The following is a 19,269-nucleotide window of genomic DNA, read 5'->3' as shown; positions in this document are numbered from 1 at the left end:
ATCATCTTGGATAAATGAGAAAAATTCTTAAAGACTTCTAATAAGAAAAGTAACACCACACACAAAGAAAAAATCCATGACCTTACACATCTCTTCTAATAAACACATGTATTGTTCCCCACAGACAGACATTATGGAAAAGCCAATGATGTTTTATACTTCTTTACTTTTAAACTAAAGGCCGGAGCCCACCAAACTAGCCATTTTCACTTTCTGACCTCTTTACATCCTTCAATCTATTTTTGTATATAGTGCAATTCAAAGTATCTACCACAGCAAGGTTCTTTATAGAACACAAGTGATTACCATTCAGTATCTAAATGAAAAAAACACTCAAGTATCAATGCATGTGAGAATTTCACTGCATTCTGTACATATGATGGCAACACTACTACTAAAATAAATATAAATGACAAAAGAAAAGCATTGGCAGAGACTGTGAGTGCTTTTAAAATGACAGCTCAGGAATACTAGAAAATATTGCACTGTAAAAACAGAGGAATAACTCAAATCTAATTTAGTGTATGAAGTTGCCATCGTGTATTTTTCTGCTGTAGGAGCACAGCCATGGCCGGATTAAGGTGGGTGTTATTGATGCTGCAGCATTAGGCCCATTCCTGAAATAGGCCCAGATAAAAATAGACGAGAATTTTCCGGAAGCGGAACAGTTTTCCTTTGCTATATTAACCTCAAAATAATTCTTAGAATGAAATTTGGAGTCCAACTTTCGGACACATAGACACAGCGTTACTTATTATACAGTTACTATTGTTCTTTGCGCTGGGACTTAACTATAACGTTGTTGTGTTTATTGTTAACCGAAGATTTCAAGTTAATGCTATCAATTATACGTTAAACAGTTTACTTAGTAATTTAGCTGCGTTTTTTGCAATATTTTGGGGATACTTGCCACTTCATTATTGTTCGGTAAGTGCCACGTAATAAATTTTTCACCTTGAAAGTTAGTTGTACAGTAAAAATCAATGGCTATTTAAATGATTATCTGTAAAGGTAAAACTAAAAGCTGGCCCGCGGGCCCAGCATGGATGTTTAGAATTTTTAAAATCCTCGACAGGATTTTGGTCTATTATGAAATTTAAATCGTGGACACTTTGAAGACACTTTGACCCTATGTCTCTACAAATTCATTTTTTCTTACTCTGTTTCGTAAGAGAATTGCGAAATTTTGTGTATTTCATTGTTAGGTTTTCTGCATTAAGTGCACTTTTCAGACAATTGCTATTGAATGTTGATATTACATAGTTTGATGTTAATCTCGAGTTGTTACGATACTACGTCGTTATTATTATTCATATTCAATAAAGGCTGGCTGGTTGCGTCATGAGTGCGCATGTACGGTGAGTGTCGATTGCACATGCACCAATGCCGAGAAAAAATAGGCCTTTTTTGCGCTGCAGCATCAGGCCCAATTTCATCTTAATCCAGCCCTTGGGAACATTTTAAGTGAAGGGGTGACCGCATAATACTCTATTGAAATACCAAATTACTATCTATAATGTGTCATAATTTGTTACTAACCCTCACCTATTCTGTTTTTCTTCTTAATACTCAAATGTGGCACTTGGTGCCACTGCCCTACTGCCAAGTTGTTTGCCTGCCTATGGAAAAGTCACCTCTGATAAAGGTGCACTGGAATCATTGGGTAGAAGGGCCCTTTCTATCTGGGGGTACTGCCACCTGCTGTTTAGAAAAAAACTATACTGAGAAGACACAGAGGTGCCAGTTAGCCACTGCCAGTAATTATTAATTTTCCTGTGAGGATTAATTAAGTATATTTAATCTAATTTAATACTTCATTCCAATGCTATGGGATTTGACAAAGTTACCACTTGTCACTAATCACCATACCACTTTGTTGTGTTGATTTGCTACCCATCCTGCACAAAAAGTAATTAAGTACAAAGAAAAAGGTAATTAGTATTATTATCATTATTAATAATAACAATAAATAATAATAAACACATTAAGTGTGTTTTTTATTTGTCCAAATACAATGAAACCCCAAAAGTGCCATTTCTGGCTGACCTGGATTTTTTTTTTTTATTTAGTAAGCAACAACTGAGCTATTTTGGGTAACATTTATTTCCTCTGACTGTCCCACTAGGAGCTACTAATGCGAAGAGAGTTCATGTGAAATTTCTCTGTGGGAAGTCTGCATTTCACAGCTGCGCCTTAATATATGAATGCAGCTCAAGCTCATACTCACAAATCACTTTGGACTATGATAATGATCAAGAGGCACTATCACAATAACATGACATTACATTGATAAAGACTGACAAATGAAATCAGTGGTAATGTGAATGTAAAAAATTCCAACCAAAACTACTGTACACCTGACAGCCTTACTAAGATGCTGTGTCCAGCTAGCCATGTGTACTCACAGGTAAAGTGGTCTCTTGAATAGCATCTCCCAGTCAATGATGAATTTAACATGTATTTTAAATGTTACAAAAGGCTACACGAGCATTTCAGGAACATCAGTCCTATGACATTTAATAGGCTGTGCATGCAACTGACTCCAGGAAAATCCACAAGCTCCTATTCTTTTTTTTTGTTAATTTTAATTAGAAGCAAATAACAATCCATACAATCAAATCAAGCTTAGCAAAACCAAATTTCATCCTCCATCCAAATGAAAGAGATGGTAGAGCCCACCAACAAAGCAACTCTTTAAAGCAGTAAGGAAGGAAGAATAGCCTTTTCCCTGATATAGAAGATTATTCTAAAAAGTTATTGATTATACCTTGCCATACTTTTAAAAAGTTTTGAACAGGTCCTCTGAATGAAAATTTGATTTTTTTCCAATTTCCAATAGTACAGGACAGGGGTGTCCAACTCCAGGCCTGGAGGGCTACAGTCACTGGAGGTGTTCATTCTGACCCTTTTCATTATCAGTGACCAGTTTTCATTGCTAACTGACATATTTTCCCTTCATTTAAATAGCCCTAATTTTAAGGATTCAGTCCTCTAAATTGATTCTTTTCCTCATTAAATAGCAGCCAAGCAGAAATGATATATGAAGTGAGCCATTAGATGACCAGCTAAATTGGGGCTTCACACTCCAAACAATTTCACTCCAAACATTTTGCTTAATGAGAAGCCAATTCTTGCTGTTAATTAAACCTGTTATTTAATTCCATGGCTTGTTGAGGCTCTTAGTCTGCCACAGAAGGTACTTCCAAAACTGTTGATTTTCTGTTTTTTTCTAAGAACATTATCAAAATGTTTTGTTGACCTAAGCAAGTCAACCTTACTGAGACCTTTGCCTTTCTTTATTTACAAATATTGTATGATGGACGCAGTTTAGCATCGTGTTTTGGCATGTTTTTGGTCTCATTATTGTTTGGCTGCTAATTAAGGAAAAAAGAAACAAATCAGGGGTCTGAGTAAAGTCAATTAAAATGAAGGCAAAAGTAGTTAATTGGCCGTTAAAAGTGGTCACTAATTAAGAAGATGGTTACAATGAATACCTGCAGCCACTGCGGCCCTCCAGGACTGAAGATGGACACCCCTGGTATAGGACATTAGTTACCCACTGACTTAAAAGTGGTCAGGTGGGATTCTTTCAGTTGAGCAAGATAAGTCTACGTGCTGGTAGTGAGGTAAAGGCAAATATGATTTGTTCATTTTAAGACCATCTAGGAGTACATCAAACACAGCAGCTAATGAGTTAGGAGTGATTATGACACCAAGGCTATCTAATAGGCATTCAAAGATTTTTGTCCAAATCGATGTTAATTTGGTGCATGCCCAAAACAGTGGTCCAGTGAGGCTGGAGCTAGATTGTAATGTTCACAGGTTAGAATCTTGCTCTGGAAACATTTTGACAGTTTTAATCGAGATAAATGTGCTTGACAGAAGATTTTAAGTTGAATAATTGAGTATTTTACGCATATGGAGGTAGACTATATTCTGTGCTTGGCTGCCTTCCACTCCTTTTCTGAAATGTTAAGTGAAAGATACTTTCCTCATTGTAGCCTGGGACCTTTGAAAGATAGGGACTTTAAAATGTCTTCAAGCTGATCAATATTTCTTCTAGAATAGAAATAGGTAGAAGGTAAGGAAAATTGGGCAGGTTCAATTTAGCAAAGTTTTAGCTTAAAAGTAGTGGAGAAATTGTGTTGATGAGAAGTTTAATTTGAAGCTTAATTGCTCATAGGATGCAAAAACATTATCGATGTGCAAGTCTCTAAATATTTTAATCCCAGATATTTTCCAAGCATTAAATACTGTGCATGTTTGAGGTGGTTATCATGTAGAGGTGCAACAGATAGAATCTTCTCTGTCTTAAAGTGCTTCCTTCATTGGTTCCATATTCTGAGTGAATGAAGGGCAGTGTTCTGATGATAATTTGTATTTACTGGGGCTCAGAGCAGAGAATATAAAGAAGTACTGTAAGATTTTAATTCTATTGCAGATCAGGTTTGTGTATATTCATCAATGTGTGTCAATGTCCAGGTTTATATGACCTGTATATTTGCTACCCAGTAATAAAACTGAAAGTTAGATAGTGCCATGCCCCCTTCTGCTTTAGGTCATTGTAGAGTCGCCCTTTGGATGTGTGGATGTTTAGAATTCCAAACAAATGACGTTATGATTGAATCTAATTTCTTAAAAAAATACTTGTTAATATCTATTGGGATGCTTTGAAATAGAAAAAGAAGCTTAGGAAGGATGTTCATCTTAACAGTGTTGATTCTACCTGCTAATGTGAGATGGAAGATGGAATTTATTCACAACTTGTTTAAATTTTTTCCAAGCAGACAGCAAAATTTTGTTGAAAAAGAGCTTTACATTTACTTGTGATATTTACCCATATGATATTTAAACTATTCTGCTTAGATAAATGGGAAGGTTTCCAGTCTAGCATTGTGTGCTAGAGAGTTCACTGGAAAAAGCACACATTTATTGAAGTTAATTTTGAGTCCATATATATTTTGAAAATCTGCTAGAGCTTTTAGGACTGCTGGCATGGAATTTTACATACAGCACCATATCATCTGCATATAATGATATTTTCTACTCAAGTCCTTCTCTGAAAGTCCCCTTTATCTCTGATGCATTTCGAAAGCAAACAGCTACTGGCTCAATGGCAATTGCTAAGAACAAAGGTGATAGGGGCATCCTTGTCTAGTACTGCGTTTTAGTTTGAAGTAGTCCAAAATAATGTTGCTAATATGAAAGGAGGCTTCTGGACTAGTATAGAGTAGTTTGATCCATGCACATACAGTATGTCTGGGCTGAACCCAAATTTGTGCAATATGGTGAATAGGTAGTCCCATTCAACCACGTCAAATGCTTTTCTTCATCCAAAGATAGTAAGATCTCTGGGGTGCTATATTTAATGGGTGAATATACAACCCCAATTCCAAAAAAGTTGGGACACTATGTAAAATGTAAATAAAAACAGAATGCAGTGATTTGCAAATCTCATAAACTGAAATTTTATTCACAATAGAACATAAAAAACATAAGAATTGTTTAAACTGAGAAAATGTACCATTTTAAGAAAAGAATAGTTATTTGAATTTGATGGCAGAAACACATCTGAAAAAAGTTGGAACAGAGCCATGTTTACCACTGTGTAGCATTCTCTCTTCTTTTAACAACAGTCTGTAAATGTCTGGAAACTGAGGAGACCAGTTGTTGGACTTTTGGGTGAGGAATGTTGTCCCATTCTTGTCTGATATAGGATTCTATCTGCTCAAAAGTCCTGGGTCTTCTTTGTCACATTTTTCATTTTATATTTTCAATTGGTGAAAGGTCTAGACTGTAGGCAGGCCAGTTCAGCACCTGGACTCTTAAACTACGAAGCCATGCTGTTCTAATAGATGCCATATACAGCTTAGCATTATCTTGCTGAAATATGCAAGGCATTCCTTGAAAAAAACATTGTCTGGATGGAAGCATATATTGCTCTAAAAACTGTATATAAAACCTTTTGCAAGCTCCATAGACACTAATGTACCCCCATACCATTAGAGATGCAGATTTTTGAAATGAGCACTGATAACAGGCCGAATGGTCCCTCTCCTCTTTATTCCGGAGGACGCAGCATCCATGTTTTCCAAAAAGAATGTCAAATTTCAATTCATCTGACCACAGAACAGTTTTCCGCTTTGCCTCAGTCAATTTTAAATGAGCTTTGGCCTAGAGAAGACATTGGTGTTTCTAAATCATGTTCACATATGACTTCTTCTTTGCATTATAGAGCTTTAACCTGCATTTGTGGATGGAACAGTAAATTGTTTTCACAGACAATGATTTTTCTGAAAGTGTTTCTGGGCCTATGCAGTGATTTCCATGAAAGAATCATGACAGGTTTTAATGCAGTGCAGCCTGAGGCCCTGAAGATAACAGGCATTCAAAATTAATGTTCAGTCTTGTCCTGTGAGTAAAGAGATTTCTCCGGATTCTCAAATTGTTTGATGATATTATGTACTGTAGATGGATGAACCTCTGCCTATCTTTACTTCTGAGAGACACTGCCTCTTTAAGATGCTCTTTTGATACCCAATCATGCTGCCAATTAACCTAATTAGTTGCAAAATTTTCCTCTAGCTGTTCCTTTTTAGTATCACTTACTTTTATTGCCTTTTGTTGCCCCCATCCCAACATTTTTGAGACACTGTAAATCACTGCATTCTATTTTTTTTTTACATTTTACACAGTGTCCCAACTGCTTTAGAATTTGGGTAGTATTATATTAAACCAGGGGTCCTCAATCACAGTCCTGGAGGGCCGCAGTGGCTGCAGGTTTTTGTTCTAACCCGATTGCTTAATTAGAAGTCAATTCTTGCCAATAATTTAATTTCATGGCTTGTTAGTGCTTTAACTCTGTCAGGTAATTCTCATAGCCTAGATTTTCTTCCTCTTTCTAAGGATATCATCCAAATGATTTGAAGGCTAAAATGGATGAGTAATTCTCAGTCCTTCACTTTTTCTCTTCACATGTATTTAATTAAACCCAATAGTGCATAATAAATACACACAGGTGTAAATGGAAACAAGCTAAATGGAGAAATGCTGGTTTCTTTTGTCATTTGCATGTTATTGCTAATAAGGAGCAATTAAAAACCAAGACTACAGCTGTTTAAGACTAAAATAAGCAATAAGGGCTCAAAGTCTTAACGAGCGAGACAACTAAAGTGAAGCAGAAGTGTCACTTGAGCAATAAGTGCTTCTTATTAAGCAATTGGGTTGGAGGAAAAACCTGCAGCCTCTGCGGCCCTCCAGGACCGTGATTGAGGACCCCTGTATTAAACAATTGTCAAAGATCAGAAGCTAAGAGTCTACCTTTAATAAATCCGGTTTGCTCTTGTGATATTACAGAAGGAAGCACTTTCTCATTCCATTTAGCTAGAACTTCTGAAAGTATCTTAACATCATTAATCAGGAGTGAGATTGGTCTGTATGATGCACAATGCAGTAAGTCTTGATTTTTCTTAGGAAAGCTGGAAATTAATGCTGGGCGAAAAGTTTAAGGTAAAATTTTGTTGTCTTTAGCTTCTGTAAATTTTGCTAATAATATTACAGCTAACTTATTTGAAAATTGTTTATAAAATTCCACTGGGTGACCATCAGGGCTTGCTGCTTTCCCAGTTTGAAGTGAGTTTATAATATCAAGCAATTCTGAGAGTGTCAGAGGTTTATCCAGTTCCACAGCATTAAGAGTATCTAGCTGTTGTATCTGTAATGTGTCAAAGAACTCATTAGATTGTTTCTTATTTTCTTTAGACTGAGTAGAATATAAAGGCTTATAGTACTCTCTAAATGTGTGGGTTATATGTTTATGGTCTATGATTTTGTCTCTGTCTATGTTGGTAATTGCTGTGATTGCATTGGGAACTTTGTGGATTTCTTGAGCTAAAATCTTATTGGCCTTCTTTCCATATTCATAATAACGATGTTGTGATTTAAAGATGAACTGTTCTGTTTCTTTAGTAGTAAAAGGGATACATTCTGATTGCAAAACTTGTCTTTTCCTATAAAGTTCCTCATTTGGAGACCTGGCTTATTCCAGATGTATTATAGTAATTTTGCTGATGAATTCGGATGCCTTCTTGGTTTCCAATTTATTTTTGTGAGAAAGATATTGTTAATCTGTCCTCTTAAAAATGCCTTTAGAGTTTCACAGAGTATTTCTGCAGAGACCTCTGGGGATGCATTTGCATCCAGAAAAAAATCAGCTTGCTTATATATGAATTCAGTACAGTGCTCCTCAGCTAATGACAGCGTTTTTAAGATGCCGGCAACAAAATGAGTGAGTAGAACATAGTAAGTTAAGCTCCATGATCAGAGGGGTATGGCTGGAGATTACAATAGCGTCAAACTTGCAAGATTTGATAGTGGACAAAAAAATGATTTTCTATGAAGAAATATCTTCTTGAGTAATGCTGATGAACATGTGGGAAGAAGGAATACACTCTAAAGTTAGGATTTAAAAACTTCCATGGGTCTAATAAGGTCTGATCTATTACAAACTGTAATTATTTTTGCAGTATTAGATGTTATTGCCACTGTAACTGAAGACCTATTCAGGTCTCGATTTAATACAAAATTAAAGTCTCTGGCCATTTTAATTTTTTGAGTGTTTACATTGAATATGAAATCTTTATCATCCACGTTAGGTGCATAAATATTTATCAGAATCACTTTAGTATTAAATAAATTGCCCATCACCATGACATATCATCCTTCAGGATCATATATTACGTTTGACACTACAAATGGGATAATTCTGTGTATTAAGCAAGATTCCCACATCACTGTTTTTCTTTGTATAGCTGAAGTAAAAACTTTGGCCAATCCAATTCCTTTGCAACCAAAACTGGTACTATCTTGGTATTCAAACCTGTTAAGTGAGTGAATACTTTCTTTCTCTTTAATTCATGACTGAGACCTTTGACATTCTAGCTCACAAAGTTCAATGTTTGGTCATAAAAACATTGCTTCTGTTCCTTTGTTGACATCTTCTAGTCTTAAGTTAAGGTAGAACATTTTTACATATGATAGCTTTGACCTAGATTTCATATTATTGCCAGGTATTATGGCTATGAATTCTATTGTTATATTGGCATTAATGGTTATTGGGGTAGAAAGGATAAATACTACTATTCTTAAACAAATAGGCATAAAAGCACTTTTCACTAATGTAACCCTGAATAATCTGTACACTTGACAATAATGATCATATAAACCTATAACCTTTACAAAATGACAGATGGGTCATATATAAATACTTAATGTTAAAACAAATTCTTATATGCATAATGCATAAATAAAACATTTTCTGGGAAATGCATTATTTTCATTATTAATAAGCACTGTATCTTTTTAACATTTAACGGTTATTAATCTATGAAAGCGGATCAATTACTCATCTTGAAATATGGCTAATAAGGCTAATTAACTGTTTACTTGCTGAATGTACATGAAAGCGTAGAAAATTATTAAAAACACACACAACAAAGCAGAGCATGCAGTTCTCCATGGAAATTGTAATGTGGAGTGAAAAACAAATAAACTCTATGCCTGCTATGGACTTATCATACCATGTACTGTATATGACAGTATTTAAGTTGTCTAGCATGAGAAGTAACATTGTTTATTAAGTTCACAAACTAGGTCATTCTGTTCATAATGTGAAAATTCATTAACTAGAACCACATGGGTCCTAGTAACTAAAAATCTTAATAGTAAAATTATTCTAATTATTAATTTAAAATATGGTGTGAAAACACAAGTTTAAGGCCAGACATAGTATCCTAGCTATGGTATAATTAATATAAATAATAAATGGATAATCAAATAACTGTTTCACATAAATTTGACCAGAAGAATTAAATGCATATGCATATCAGAAGCACTAAGATATAAAATGAACACAGTTACTATTCAATTAATTATATATGCCAGGAAAATAAAGAAATGGACAGCAACATACTTTGTTATAAACAGAAACATGATAGGAGTGATAAGATACCTAACTCTGTACATGAGAACAGCTGTCACTAATGGAAAAATGGTAGAACAGGGGAATGAAATGTGAAAGGTCTCTGCTGTAGTTAGCACCCACCATCATACAGTTTTTGAACAGTACATCTAGAAAAGTGTCTGTGACCATATGTCATGTGCCTTGGTTAAGCTAATCTAAATTTACTTGGTTATTATAAGGAGACGATTACAGCAGTCAAGCTTTAACCATGCAGTTCAAAGTGCATGAGGATTTCTTGCTTATTATCTCACTCCAAACCTATATTTATACATTATATAAATAGATACATACACAAACTGTATATCAATTAAGTATGTGATTGTATAAGTATATATGTATCACACATATATACACACATGCAAACACAGTACATAAACACATTGTGACAAAAGTTTTCTTTCAAATGGCTATTAACGGCATTACAGTGTTAGTAATTTGGAGGCTATGCCATAACATCCCTGCTTTACACTCAGTGGTTCTATTTAGAGAACTAGATACTTACCATGAAAAATCTTGAAATTTTAAAAGCAGCTGCTTTTAAAATATTTCATCAAATCCAAAATTTGAAATATGCTCATAGAAGCGAAGCATCAAGTGCTGGTTCCAATTCTTCCATGAGAAGAATTACAAGAATTCCATTAAAACACTACCCTAGAAAGAAAAACACAATCATTAGGGTAAGTTCATTAATAACTTTTAAGTAAATATGCACATGATTAATAGCACAGTGGTTATCTTGACTGCTTCACAGCTCTATAGCGTTGAGTTCCCATGCCTGGCTTAGGCAGTGTATAGATTTCCTCATGGGTTTTTCCATTTTTTTTCTTAAATCCAACGAAGAATTTTGGTTTAGGTTGATTGAAGATTGTAAACGCTTCCTAATGAAGTATGTATAGATGTACAAGTGAGTTTGCAATGCATTAGACTGACAGAGAAACTGGAGCTGATTCCACCTGATACTGCTGGTATTGGGTCTGGCTGCCCCTCCGATCCTCTATTGGAATAAGCAGGACTGAAAGTGAAAGAACGCTTACATTTTTGGGTGAAAATGTAAGGGAAGTACTATAAACATTGAGGTTGTAAGTAGTATTAAATAATTCACAGTAATCTGTAAAATATTCCAGCAATTACAATTTACAACATTTTCTGGGAAGACTGGAAATATGGTACATATCAAAATAGGAGACCAAGGAAAGTCATTGTCTAAACCCACTTAAAACAATTATAAGGTTACAGGTGGCAGGAGCCAACCATGGACGGGGTACCAATCCATCACAAAGGATGCTTATGCACACAGCCACAGTCACATGGAGCCAATGTAAAGTAACTGTTTAACCTTACGTTCATGTCTTTCTAATGAGGAAAGAAAAACCAGGGTACCTAGATTAGTATCCATTAGAACAGGAGAGGAAATGCACACTCCACACAGAGCCCAGGCAGGGATTGGAACCCAGTATGCTGAATTTGTGAGACGGCAGTGCTAATGACTGAACCACCATGCCGCACAAAGGAACCTTTAACCTTACAATATGTATGTTTTTGTACACTGTCCACTTGTATTGCAACAATTAAGATTATGTCATCGTATGCTCTTTTCAGAACCAAGAATCCAAGGTCACATACATCTAGGAGCTGAATTAGGCCATCTGAAGATTAATAAATTACATTCCACTCCCTAGACTAGTTCCCAGGACACTATGTAAACATTCACTCCAGAGCCTGGGGAATCTTACAAACTCTCTTTTAAAAGGATAGTTTTACATTCATAAATTATATACATAAGTAAAATTCAACATTCTTGCAATGACTCTATTTAGTGGAAAAAGTAATGAAATCACCTACAAAATTAACATCCATGTAAGCACTGAAATATTCAAAACTTTATTATGATGCATGGTTTTAAACAAATTGAGGAAACGTGTGATAATAATCATTCCAAAACTCACTTATACCCAAAGGGATCCAAACTGAACGTCACACTTCCTATTCCCACAGACAAAAGTGCCACATTAATTCTCTTCAAAAACAATGTTCTCTTCCAAGCATAACATTACATTCTCTACAGTTTATCACATCTTTTTTTTATCTCTGCTGACTAAGCAAAATATTTTGGACAAGAATCTCATGAGTTCACGCGACATAAATGATAAACAAAACATCAGCCATTTTAAAACTGAATTTAGCACCAGCTGGGCATCTTGTCCTCTAGATTTGAATCAACCTTGAGGATTTATCCATATTTTAAACAATTTTTTAATAGACTTACAGTACATATTGAATTTTCTTGCACACCCACATCCTGTGAAACAGGGCTTAAACTGAAACAAAGATGTCACAGAGAGCTATACAGTAATTGATTTTGCTGTTTGTCGAGGGTAACACTGCAACACTTCAAAATTGTCATTTCTGCTAAACTGGTGAGTTTGTTATCATACCAGGGAAAAAAACAGGCAAGTATTAAACCTAGCAGTCTCTGGAGAAAGTCTGGGCTCATGCCAGACAGAAAACATTTTTCTGTGTAAAAAGACCAATTGTATAAGGACACAGATTTCACAAAGTATTTAGCAAAAACACACCTCCCTAGAGCTGGAATTTGGAAAGATGAAGCATAAAATGAAGTAAAGAAAGAGATACTGTTGTTAAGTCTCAGTTAAACTTGAGAAAAAATCTGAAAGCAGGTGCTACTACAGGGGACACCCAAGGTTAAATGATGCCTCTATGTTGATGTTCACACAAGATAAACCTTTGGTTAGCAAGTAAACTACTACAATTTCCAAGATATTAGAGAAACTGAAGCAGACAAAGTTTTACATGATATCTCAAAATCAAGTTACACACATTGGTCGATTTAAATTAGTACTTTAATAGCACAGTATCAAGAGAAGACTCCACCCATGCTTAAGCACACTAACCTGCCCTGCTGAAGGAACATTATCCTAGCATATATATTAGTCTGCCATTGATAATATCTAAAATATCCCCCATTAGCTGATTCAGCCACAAGTCATTAAATCAGTGAGCTGCAATGAAGGAGTAACTCCTTAACAACTTCCTTATTTACTTACAATAGAAAGGAAAAGAAGAATCTCATAATTATTTATGGAATTACAGTATATCAATTGTCCTGGTAACATTAGGTGCAAGGAAGGAACCAACCCTGGACTGGCTATACTCATGCATGTACCCACAGTTACTCATACTGCACCTATCATTATAAATGGTGAATCTGCTGAAAAGTCCACACAAATGCAAGATGATCGTGAAAACTACACAAAGTGTACAGGTTAACATTTAAATCTGGTCCCCTGGGGCTTTAAGACAACAGCATATCCAATTGCAACACAATCCTCCCCTAAAGTATTTAAACTGCATAATACTAACCCACTGGTGATACCAGCTATTCCACATTAGCAAGATTTGAAAACCTATAAAATGTAATCTTACTGCCCGACGGCAGCAATCCAGTTATAATAACAAGTTACCTCTATTGCGTAAATTCTTTTCTAATACAATAGATGTGTATAATTTTTGTCTTTAAAGGAAAAGTCACTTTTAACAAGCCATTACTTTCTGACATTAATGTTCAAAAATGTTCTAATATACTACAGTATACTTTCTCAGTCTTAAATGAAACCTACTACTAAACTAATACCGTACATAAGGGCTTGTAAGAATCAGTTAGTCTTATTTACTGATAAGTCGTCTCTTTATAAGAGCAGTGTTCTGATGTCACCCACTCCCGATTATTTTTCCAAAAAAGGAGTTTTTTGTTTTCTCATAATAATAATAATTCATTACATTTATATAGCGCTTTTCTCAGTACTCAAAGCGCTACCCACACAGGAAGGAACCGGGAATGATCAATTCTACCTATTATAAAGGATTATATTTATACTGTATGTGTGTAGAATTAATTTCGGGCATACTACTTCATTAAGATATTAATGCTACTTTCATTTTTAGAAATCACTACTTCTAGCACAGGGTCTATTATATGATACTGTATGTTGTTTAACTGTATTTACGTTGTAACACCAAGAACAATTCCCAGCAACTATGTTGACTGGCAATATATAAGTTTGAGTAGACCTGAACTCATGCTTACAATAAGACCCCCATCCAGTTTCTCACCCACTTAATTCTATTTAACATTATGGGGGGCGAAGGCTATCCTAGCAGCTTTCAACACAAAGTGCGAACCACCAAGGAATGGGGCACCAGTGAGTCATGCGGCGTATTTATGCATAAGCCCACAATGACCCAATTTACAATGACCAAACCCATCAAACCAGTGGAATAAATGATTAAAACTGGAGTATCTAAAGAAAAATTAGCACAGACATTGAGAGAAAATGGAGACTACACACAGAAAGTGACTAAGCCAGGATTTTGGTGCAGTCTCTTGTTAGAATGCAGCACTAATGACAGGACCACCATGCTGCCCTGAACAGAAAGTCATTGGTACTAAACAGTATGAATCCAGTGTTTTATTTCCCAATAATCACTTAAAATTTGACTTTTTCCTCATTTTCTTCTACTCATGTTGTATTAAATATCCTGTAATAAACAGCCAATAACTAAGATGTGCTGTCATCACTGCAAAAAGCCTGACCTGTATATACTAAGAGTGTGTAATAATATGCATCAAAGAAATGAGTTTATCAGGTTTGCTGCTCATTTCCTGGGGCAAACTCTGAGATACTTAATGTGTCTTACTATGATATGCATAGATTTTAAATAACAACAGCATTAAGAAAGACTAAGCTGAACATTAAGATCAAAGAACAGTCCTTTTATAATGATAAAACAGAATTAAATGAGGACACAGTGACCATGTCACGAGTGGATTAATAATACAGAAAGAAGCCGAGTAATGCTAACTTGAAAAAACAGAGACAGTGGAGGATAAGCTCTCGTAACACTTAACATCAGACTGCAAGTGTCTGTGAGGCAGGAAGTCTTTCATCTTCCTGCACTTGCACGAATGCCACAAATACAGCCTTGTCTAAACATCCTGATTTCTTTGAATTATGAGTTACAAAAGCAGCCTAGCTCATTAACTTTACATTAAAATAGAAAACAAAGGAAATTGACAAACCATTTAAAAAAAACTCTAATCTAATGTATATTTCAATCGAATTTGGTTTAAACTTAAATACAATATGCTAAGTCCAAATTTTTCCCAAAGATACTGTAAAAAAAACATATGGATGAAATAACTTACAGGTGACCTAGAATAGGTTAATTTATTCCTCTAATTTAAATATTATTTATTTGGATATCACTGCCAGTCTAAACTGGGAAGGAACAATTAAAAGGGAACCGAGATTATAATGGTTTCATATTTCTGTGTGCTTTACACAATGTGAGGATTGTATTACACTCCTTTAAAAAAATCTGACTTTCATGCATGAGGTTGTGTGGACAACTACTGGGTATATGAATGTTTATTAATTAACAAAACTGACAGTGTTGCAGCTAGGAGTTCTGCAAGCCTCAATGAAAGTTAGTGCACCCTTAATATTAAAAAAACAACACTCAAGGTTCTTAGTAACCTGCCAACCTGAAACCCTTTCTAGAGCATGAGCTACTTGTTTAGGCAACATTGAGCACAATGCAAGAACCAAACCAATATTAGACACAATCACACATGCCATCACATTGGGTATAATTAATAAACAAATAAACAAATAAATAAAGATAGATAGATAGATAGATAGATAGATAGATAGATAGATAGATAGATAGATAGATAGATAGATAGATAGATAGATAGATAGATAGATAGATAGCATATTTTTTGACTTGGGGGTACAGGATAAACACCCAGAGAAAACTATTAGATGATAAAATAGAATACTTAGGAATGACCAGGTCAAAAAAGATCAACACTTACTGCTATGTGATCCATGATTGTGAGATTTATCCATTGTCAAATCTAATTAATCCAATTTGGGTGCAACATGTTAATCAAACCTGCATGGGCAAGATGCCAGCCTATCAAATGAAACATTCATACTCACACTCAGCTCAGTTTTAAAAACTCCACATGACTTTATGCTGTGCAGCGAAAACCACAGTGACCAAAAGGAGAATATGCAAACTCTAAAAGGGTAGTGACGCAACCAGGGCTCAAACCCAGTTTCCTTTAGGCAAAATGTAGCAGCTCAAACCACTATGCTATCATGTCGCTTTAATTGCCAATTTTGCACTTTGTGGATAAAAAAAGAATACTACAAGGTATGTTCTGTATAACTTTCATTTTATACTACCGCTCTCTAGTGTTTAAATCAAAGTGCAGAAGCATCAGCTTATTCAAATAAATGATCTAGACAGTAGGAAAAAAAGAGCTTGTAACTGTAGGAAAACCGTGTTCATCTGGAAGCAAACTTTAAATCTTAATGTCTGAAGGATATAAAATGCCTTGTATTATAGAGCTATTCAGATGCCTACAATTGGACAAAATTTTACTTGCTGCTTTGCAGTAAGGAGACTGTGGAAGATTGTGGGTTCGCTTCCTGGTTCCTCCCTGTGTGGATAGCGCTTTGAGTACCTAGAAAAGTGCTATATAAATGTAATGAATTATTATTATTATTATTTAAAAACTTGCTATGAGAACCAATGTAATACATTCATTACAATGTCACCATTTTCTGCCAAAATGTTCCACATTACTCACTCAGCTGATAAAGTATATCCCATATTGTTCCAATCAAAATGGTCAAAAGAGTCAAGAATCTGCAGGACCACCTTTTGGAATAAATAACTCAAAATAAGTTTAAACTTGATGTCCTCCTGTTAAGGCTCGTTATTTAGTGCGTACCCAATCGCTATAGCAATTGTAATGGCCCGTAGCCAGATTTTAAGAAAGTTGTCTCTTTGTGGTTTTTATAGTTGCCAATGGTGACTTATGCACACATATATATCCATCCACCCATTCTCTAAACCTATTAACTCAAATTAATGACATGTTGAATTAAAGTGAAAGTTCACCGGTGTAGCAGCATATTAAAAAAGACACTGCTTTATCAGCTTTTAAAAGTAGTAATTTTGATTTTGGACTGTTGGAGCAGTCAAAAAAAAAACAACTTTCAAAGCAAAACAACAAAAGCATTTGTTTTCCTGAAGGATGAAAACTTTCGCAGATGTATCGGGGTGGTGAATTCCCTTCGACCTTTGCCTCCTTAGAAGTATGACAGTAATTCATTATACAGTACTAGGCTTTGTCAGCTGTGCTCACAGCGCTTCACAAAGAAGAGCCATCACTTCCTCAAATTTTTCTCACAGCCTAAGCGGTTGAATAAAAGCTTGTTGGAACCACGCCGTTTTATTCTCTTATGTTCTCCGTCCATCTCGTATTTAATTAGTAGCTTCTTCTAAAAGCCTATTGTTTCCTTTTTCAAGCATCACTTCGTCACTATACACAGTATTGACTTGTCACCAAAAAAAGCACCACGGTTTTTCGTGCCTTCTGAATGTTTATTGTTACTAGATTAACTGTCAGCTTTTTGAGATGTTTCGGCACTTCTGTGATCAGCAGGGAACCAAAGCTCTTCTTCCAGGATTAGTAGTGCTATTCAACTATGCTATTCAACTTTGCAGGACCAAAACGACGATACACTCAAACTACACCTACACATCTTCGGGATCTACGCTCTCCACGTCAAATATTAAGCTTAAAAGCTTTCTTTATTTTACTAAAAACATCCACAAACAACTTTTATTAATCCCAGTCAATGGATACCCCAGTGTCTGCGCAGTCACTGCGCTTTTGTTGTCTTTCCATTTGCAGAAGATTTTCCGCTCGGTTTTGTTATTTGCGGTTTCTTCTGCTGCACGTTTTAAAAGGTGTTCTCATAAAGGCAATTTCAATGCATGCCTTGCCGGCTCTCTGCTGACTTGAGTCACTGTCGGATGTTTTTTCACTTCACGGTGGCTAAAGAAAGATAAACAGAATTTTCCCAGACTTGGAAACTTTGAAAGTGACATAAATAGCGCTATTCATTATAAAGCACAGTTAAGCAACAGTCAAAATTACCGTCCAAAAATCATAGCATCTCTTTTGTGCCATCGAAATTTACTGAATAAAAACTCCCGTCTTATACACAGTGCACAAAAATAACAGACCTTTGTACGAAAGTGGCTTAAACAAATCCGAATTTTAATTTAAGTAACCTGTTTTGGCAGATTAGACTCTTCAGAAGCCGGATACAGCAAAAGGTACAAGGCAGGAACCAAACGAGGTGGGACGGTGGTCTAACACTAAGCAAACAGAGGCATCTTATATCAGTAATGATGATTATGACAAACCTCGCCGTGAAAATTGAAGGAAGGTGTGCGGAAAAACTCAAACCCGCCTGTTTCTTCGTTTCTGTGACACAATCAAACATAAATGCATTATATACAATATAAATATATATATATATATACAAGATAAATTAGCACATAAACAGTATATAACTTTACCGGTTCGTTTTCAAAGCCGTTCAATACCATTTCGGGGACTGATGAAGACACACACATATTCAGTAAGTTGCACTTACCATCATTCAAAGAAGTTAACAGAAGTCCAGACTTTCAGGTTCTCCGCAAGCTACAAGCAAAGAATTAACACATCCCTCGGAACTCTATTTTCATTCAAATTTTAAAGTGGAAAGAATGAAATAATTAGAACATATCCTGCAAACTGTGCACGACACTCAAAGATAAAATGATCGAAGTAGAAGTTTAATCCTTGATCGCAGAAAGACTAAAAAAATGCATCCCGTTCCTCGCGCAGGTCGTTGTCCACTTTGAATCTTAATTTGGCGTTAAAGTAATCGGTATGAAGCAAAGTTACAAGCTTTATTCGTTATCATCCACGAAGCAGTGGCCCTCTTCCTTGTGGAGATGAGTATATACGTGCCTGTGCTTTCTTTTGTTTCGCTTTGCTTAAGATAATGATCAGAGCATCGCACACATCACGCACGTACGCAGTACCGACGGTCGCCTGAGTGCGCAAAAGAAGAGCTATTAGTTTAATAGAGCTTTTAAAAGAGCGAGTTGGGTCTGCTCGTCAGTTGTCAGGACACGTGGTCACCAGCCTCTCCTGCAGCCCGCTGCTCGAACTTGCCTGAATCAAAGGTCTCATATACTCCTAACCACTAGTGTCGTGTATTTCTCATGTTCTTGTCTGACCTAGCGCTCGCTGGACTTAAGTGAAGTAAAAAGAGAACTTTTGTCATTTATTTATGCTCACACGATTATAA

General features: G+C 35.6%; 1 protein-coding gene across 2 annotated transcripts in view; it reads right to left on the bottom strand.

The window, feature by feature from the left end:
* Positions 1–19,043, bottom strand: part of chst3a (carbohydrate (chondroitin 6) sulfotransferase 3a) — a 73,698-nt gene extending 54,655 nt beyond the window's left edge. The window contains exons 1-2 of one of the 2 annotated variants that reach the window (XM_028795488.2): positions 18,565–19,043; positions 10,524–10,672 (exon numbers count right to left, since the gene is read on the bottom strand). The gene's annotated coding sequence lies outside the window, so the exon portion shown is untranslated. The remainder of the gene's footprint in view (positions 1–10,523; positions 10,673–18,564) is intronic. The other variant, XM_028795489.2, reaches the window with a different exon arrangement.
* Between the last annotated feature and the right edge of the window lie 226 nt (positions 19,044–19,269).

The sequence above is a fragment of the Erpetoichthys calabaricus genome, chromosome 2 (assembly GCF_900747795.2).
Source record: "Erpetoichthys calabaricus chromosome 2, fErpCal1.3, whole genome shotgun sequence".
Taxonomy (NCBI): domain Eukaryota; kingdom Metazoa; phylum Chordata; class Cladistia; order Polypteriformes; family Polypteridae; genus Erpetoichthys; species Erpetoichthys calabaricus.
The sequence above is the reverse complement of the archived record's forward strand: the minus strand, read 5'-3'. Positions and strand labels throughout refer to the sequence as shown.